Genomic DNA, 7,304 nt, shown 5'->3' with positions numbered 1-7,304 from the left:
GAGAGACTTGTTCTGAACAAGCTTGTGGAGCCTGGGAGGTCAGAAGGCAAGTGTTTGAGGATTTGAATCGGAAGGCAAGAAAAGTATGAATCATGGCAGTGAGGGAAATATCAAAGAGGTGAAAGGAAGCAGTCTCAGTAATGAGCAGACTCTGGGTTTGAAACTCGGCTCAGAATCAAATAGGATACCGAGGCCAAGAACCATTTTGCTTCAGCCCAAATCGGCAATCAGAAATTGGAATGGAATAGGATAGGATTATGGAATTTTTGAAGGGTGTTAAATAGCATAACCTTTCTTTGGTCCTTTCAATGTTCAAATAAAGATGTTTTAAATTATCCACAACTTGATATCAGACATGCAAGCTTATATGTATATCATTAATTGTCAGGATTTTAATGGTACTTACATAACATTTCAGCAAGGCCACTCTCTTACATGTAGTCCCACAATGTCCATTAGCACAGTGGGAAAAATTATCAGAGACCTTGCAAAATGCAATCTCGCCTTTGCTTATCTGTGTGTCATCAGCAAACTTGGAAATATGGTTCTCTGCCGCATCATTTAAGTCATTAATAAATACAGTGAACAGGTGATATGCAGAATGGTGCATGGATTCAATAGCTCATTCAGCCGTCTCCAATCTCAGCCAAGTGCCAAGTGGCTACAAGGCAAGGGGGACGAGGAACTTAGCCGAGGTGCCTCGGGTAGCAGACTATATGCGGATCCATTGGTGGGTCTATAGCCTGAAGATAGCATGAGAGAACAGGAGAAGATGGAGACAAAAACTCTCAGGTGCCAGTCAAAGTCACCTTGGTTGGGGCTTTGAATTTAAAGAAAAGGCATCTGATTATAAAGTAAGGTTATAATCTATTATAATATATATAATAAGCTCAACAAAACCTGTGCAGCTAATACGCACGTCACCGGTCATTATGGAATCAACTTTTCAATCTACTTTCATATCAATTCATAAGCATAAAATGAAATGCACAGATTCTCCAAAAGCAAGGAAGTATAAGGCTCAATTCACCCAGTGTGCAGTTTAGAGATATAGGGGGCAATTTTAACTTAACCCTTCTGTTGGGTAACTGAATTTACTCTCCACTAAAGTAAGATAGCTTGGTGTTAAGTCAGCATTCCACCCAAATTCGCGGGAATCCTGCCCAGTGAGTTAGAGTAAAATGACCCCCATAGGTATGAGACTATAGTGGTGTTCACCAAATCATCTAAGCTGCACGATGGGTGAATTGAACCCTGTACAGTGCTTCCTTGCCAATTAGGAATATTGTTATCTGTAGATGTTATTCATTGTTATCAGTAGATGAATTGATATTGCATTGCATTGGAAAGTGTATTTAATAGTTAACAGCGGTAAACAGATTTCCTAAAGAGTGCAGCTCCCTGCTTGCAGCAGAAGAATGGTGAACTTTACATGGAGATGAGCTTTATGCCTGGACAACAGAAATTTGACATCAGTATGTGCTGCTGCTTTACACTGGCCTAAACACATCTGACCTGATAGTAACCTCAAACCTACATCCTATCTACCCCCAATAACCTATCATCCCCTTGCTTACCAAGAATCTATCCACCCTCTGTCTTAAAAATACTCAAAGACTCTGCTTCCACCGCCTTTTCATGATGGGAGTTCCAAAGACTCATGACCCTCAGAGAAAAAAATTTCTCCTCATCTCCATTTTAAATGGATCACCCCTTATTTTTAAACAGTGAAACATTTACAACCTTCCAGTCCTTTGGCAGCAGCCCCATATGAAACGAGTTTTGGAAGATTACATCCAGATTCTGCACAAATTCCATCCTTGCTTCCCTCAACAACCTAGGATGCATTTCAACTGGAAGGGGTGACTTTTCTACTCTGAAGGCTGCCAAGCTTGCTTGTAACTCTGAACATTTCGTATTGCATCAAATATTGCTACTGCCTCCTGCTTTAGTGCTACAGTGACAGCATCCTATTCTCTAGTTAAGGTGCAAAGTACTCATTTAATGCCTCAGCCGTGCCCTCTGCTGCCACAGGAATGTGCTCCAACCTTCCCTTGACTACAATTTTACTATTTATATACAAAGGATTTTTGGATTCCCTTTTAATTCAACCATGGGTTTATTCTCATACTCTCTCTTTGCCCGTCTTAAATCTTCCCTACTTTCTACATTGAATTAGGTTTTCTGAATTGTGAATTTTACATGCTTCATAAGTCTCTTTTTCCTGTTTATGCACCTGTTGATAAAGCCCAGGATGCCATATGCTTTACTAACTGCACTCTCAAATTATCCTGCCACCTTCAATGATTTATGCACAGAAAGCCCAGGCACCTCTGCTCTTGTACTCCTTTAGTATCATACCCTTTATTTTAAATTGTCTCTGCGTTCTTCCGACCAAAAGGAATCACTTCCCACTTCTCAGTATTAAGTTTTGCCCGTCACTTGTTCACCCATTTCTCCAACTCGACTGCGCCCTTTTGAAGTTCAAAACTATCCTCCCCATGTTATGCAATACTTTCAAATTTTGCATCGTATGCAAACTTTTGAAACCATGCCCTGTACAACAAGATCTAGGGAAAAGAGCATGCTGTCCTAACAGCAATCCCGGGGCATCACACAAAAAAACCTTCCTCCTGTCCATAAAACAACCATTTGCTCTTCATTTCCTGTCACTCAGTCAATTTCATATCCAGGTTGCTACTGTCCCTTTTATTCCATAAGCTCCATCTTTGCTCACAAGTCTGTTGTGCGGCACTTTATCAAATAATAATAAAAGAGAAACGCTCGCCTGTCCCCTTCTGATAAAATCCCCTGTAGTCTGTAAAAACATTTACCGTTGCAAAACACAGAAGAGTAAAGGTGCACAAATGGGTTGCACATCTGCTGTACAAAGACCAGTTGTCTAACTCACAGCCAGTGAGTGGAAAACTTTAATAAATAATTCACACTGTAGGATCAGCAAGCACCAGTGCTGTGATACTGTAAGTAGGAAAGAGATGCACTTCCAACTTTGCTATTTGTTACCACTGGACAAGCCTGATCCCAGGATTGATAGATCCTAACTTTTATTTGTTAGTTTAGATACGTGGAGAGTGGCTACTAAGCAGAGTCACAGAAGTCAAATAAAACATTTATTTAACAAGAAAAGATGAACTATACCACATTACTCCTTCACCCACAACCATAGCTTATTATAGATATATATGGATTTGTAAGGATAACACAAGTTTCAAAAGCTATCTTATACTATAATGTTCACAGTAAGTGCACTGTCCATGTAAACCAATAGGCACCCTGTGGTCAGACAAGCCACACTCTGAAGCCAGGTGACAGATGTCATTGCAGGCAGATGCTATGAATCTCGCATAAGCTCCCCACCAGGCACTTGTCACACCATGAGCCAACCAGTCTCACTGAGCTCCATCTTTCACATGAGGGTTTCTCCCAAACTGACGCTTTCTCTCAGACACCTTCCGCAAGGGTTCACCTCCAGGGTTTCAAACTCTCCTTCGGATGTTCCTCTTCCCTGGGTCACCACATGCATCCAAGCTTTCTTCCACGCACTCTACTCTCACTGATTCAGCCATCAACAGTACACCACTGCTTCATATGCCCATAGCAAAGAGTTACAGACCTTCAGCCGGCTTATTGGACCTTCTAGCCTCTCGCTTTAAATCTGTTTCCTGCAGCTTTTCTTTCTTTAAGCTTGAAGCCTTCCTCTGCTCCTCACTCTGAACTTCACTTAACAGAACCTTTTCCAAGTTTCTGTTCTTCCTTTGACTAGAAGGTCTTCTTGGGACTTTCTCCCGCTCCACTCCCCTGGATTTTGGGGAATTTTTCTTTAGCTTGGGACTTACTATCTGTCCCTTTGCTCCAGTCTCTCTCTGCAGCCACTGTCAACTGAACTCAAACTGCTCTCTCTTTACATAAGAACATAAGAAATAGGAACAGGAGTAGACCATTCGGCCCCTCGAGCCTGCTCCGCCATCAATAAGATCATGGTTGATGATCTTGTGTTTCAATTTCCACATTGCCATATAACCCCGCTAACCTTTGATTTCCTTGCCTAACAAGAATTTATCTACCTCTGCCTTAAAAATATTCAATGACCCCACTCCACCGCCTTCTGAGGCAGAGCGTTTCAAAGTCGTACAATCCTCAAAGAAAAAAATTCTCCTAATCTCTGTCCTAAAAGGGCGAACCTTAATTTTAAAGGGGTGCCCTCTAGTTCGGGACTCACCCACAAGAGGAAACATCCTTTCCATGTCCACCTTGTCAAGGCCGTTCAGGATCTTGTATACTTCAATCAAATCACCCTCACTCTTCTAAACTCCAGTGGAAACAAGCCCAGTCTGTCCAACCTTTCCTCATAACACAACCCACTCATTCCAGGTATCAATCTAGTAAACCTCCTTTGAACCGCCTCCAATGCATTTACATCCTTCCTTAAATAAGGAGACCAAAACTGCACACAGTATTCAAGGTGCAGTCTCACCAGTGCCCTATATAACTGAAGCATAACATCCTTACTTTTATGTTCACTCCCTCTCGTAAGAAAGGATAGCATTCCATTAGCCTTCTTAATTACTTGCTGCACCTGCATACTAACTTTCTGTAACTTATGTACTAGAACACCTAGATCCCTCTGCACCTCAGAATTATGCAGCCATTCTCCATTCTGCTTTTTTGTTCTTCCTGCCAAAGTGAACAACTTCATATTTTCTCACATTAAACTCCATTTGCCAGGTCTTTGCCACTTTAGTTTTTTTTTGCGTGTGTGTGTGCGCGCGCACACGTGTGTGTCTCCCTGTCTGGGCTCCTGTTGATAGGGAACAGCACAGCTTTTTCTACTCTTGTGTTTGCTTTAACTTCTCTTCAACAGTTGTAAAAAAACTCATTAGGAATGCAGGCACCATTTAAAGTAAAACTCAACTTGACCTTTTCTTAACACACAAATACAGAAATACAAATCAAACTTAAACTTTAAAGCTAAAACTCATTCTTAACACCCACAAATACAAATATAACTTACTTAAACTATCTCTATTTCCTAACATACTTCAGAAATGCTCTCATGTTTTGGAGAGGGTACAGTCAGAGGAAATAAAGTTTGAAACTGACCCAGGGACTTGTAATAAAAAAGCTTCCAACATCTTGTTACATAGGAAAGTGACTGAAGCTATGAGCTTAGGTCACACCCACAGGTCAATCTACCCAGCATGCACTGCCTGCAAGAGCACACAACTGGGAAAAAGACTTGCATTTACATAGCGCACTTTAACACCCAAAGTGCTTCACAGCAAATTCATTTTTCTTTGTGAAGTGTGGTCACTGTTTCAATGCAGGAAATGTGACAGATAATTTCCGTACATATTCCACAAGCAGTAATGTAATAACAAGCTGATAATCTGATGTAGGTGTTGCTCAAATATGGGATACTCGAGAGAACTCCACTGCTCTTCTTCAAGTATTGCCATAGGATTGTTTTGCATCTGCCCTCCGCTTTGGTCTCGTATCTCATCTGAAAGACTGCATCTCCAGCAATGCAACACGCCATCACTACTGCTCTGAAGGGTCCGTATAGATTTTTAAAATTCATTCACAGGATGTGGGCTTTGCTGGCTCGGGCCAGCATTTATGGCTCATCCCTAATTGCCCTTGAGGAGGTGATGGTGAGCTGCCTTCTTGAACCGCTGCAGTCCATGTGGTGTAGGTACACCCACAGTGCTGTTAGGGAGGGAGTTCCAGGATTTTGACCCAGCGACAGTGAAGGAACGGCGATATATTTCCAAGTCAGGATGGTGCGTGACTTGGAGGGAAACTTGCAGGTGGTGGTGTTCCCATCTATCTGCTGCCCTTGTCCTTCTAGATGGTAGTGGTCGTGGGTTTGGAAGGTGCTGCCTAAGGAGCCTTGGTGAATTCCTGCAATGCATCTTGTAGATGGTACACACTGCTGCTACTGTGCATTGGTGGTGGAGGGAGTGAATGTTTCTGGATGTGGTGCCAATCAAGCGGGCTGCTTTGTCCTGGATGGTGTCAAGCTTCTTGAGCGTTGTGGTAGCTGCACTCATCTAGGCAAGTGGGAAGTATTCCATCACACTTCTGACTTGTGTCTTGTAGATGGTGGACAGGCTTTGGGGAGACAGAAGGTGAGTTACTCATCACAGGATTCCTGGACTCTGACTCCACAGTATTTATATGGCTAGTTCAATTTAGTTTCTGGTCAATGGTAATCCCCAGGATGCTGATAGTACGAGATTCAGTGATGGTAATGCCTTTGACCGTCAAGGGGCGATAGTTAGATTCTCTCTTGTTGGAGATGGTCATTGCCTGGCACTTGTGTGGCATGAATGTTACTTGCCATTTGTCAGCCCAAGCTTGGATATTGTCCAGGTCTTGCTGTATTTGGATATGGGCTGCTTCAGTATCTAAGGAGTCGCAAATGGTGCTGAACATTGTGCAATCATCAGCGAACATCCCCACTTCTGATCTTATGATGGAAGGAAGGTCATTAATGAAGCAGCTGAAGATGGTTGGGTAGAGCACACTGTCCTGAGGAACTCCTGCAGTCATGTCTTGGGGTTGAGATGACTGACGTCCAATAACCACAACCATCTTCCTTTGTGCTAGGTGTGACTCCAACCAGCGGGGAGTTCTCCCCGATTCCCACTGACTCCAGTTTTGCTAGGGCTACTTGATGCCATACTCGGTCAAATGTGGCCTTGATACTCAAGTTTCTGGAGTGGGGGCATTAATCCACAGCCCAGAGATGAGGGCACTATACACACAGAGCCATGACAGACAGCTCAGTAAGATATTTCTGATCACAGGCCATAATCCATGATTACTAACAGTATTCAAACAAGCAGAATAATCACAGAACAATCATGATAAAACTGAGAGCAGCAACATTACTTTCACAAGACCCTATAAATATTGCATCACATCAATGGAGATGCCAAAGACTATTTGGACCACAAGAGGGCCAACATTGAAATACATTGCACATTCACCATCAGGTCAGTAGTAGAATCCAGCAATTCAATCAGACCTACTCCACTGCTAAGACAACATGTGGTGCCTTAACTAATGGTCAGCTTTGCTACAAAACACAAGGTTATCATTAGCTCTTTGGAGTATTTAATTGAAATGTAAAATTTGCTTAAAACTGTTAGAATCCAGTGGACTAGTAGATTAGTGCCTCTCCAGCTTTTTTGGTGTATCAAATACTAATATAATGGATACAATTAAATGTGACTGATTGATATTTTGAATGTGACTCATATATCAACTATTTAAATATT

General features: G+C 42.2%; 1 protein-coding gene across 1 annotated transcript in view; it reads right to left on the bottom strand.

The window, feature by feature from the left end:
* The window catches only part of LOC144693984 (mediator of RNA polymerase II transcription subunit 12-like protein), a 590,784-nt gene that overhangs the window by 179,880 nt on the left and 403,600 nt on the right, over positions 1-7,304 (bottom strand). The window lies entirely within an intron of this gene.

This window comes from Cetorhinus maximus, chromosome 19, assembly GCF_964194155.1.
Source record: "Cetorhinus maximus chromosome 19, sCetMax3.hap1.1, whole genome shotgun sequence".
NCBI classification, from domain to species: Eukaryota; Metazoa; Chordata; class Chondrichthyes; order Lamniformes; family Cetorhinidae; genus Cetorhinus; species Cetorhinus maximus.
The sequence above is the reverse complement of the archived record's forward strand: the minus strand, read 5'-3'. Positions and strand labels throughout refer to the sequence as shown.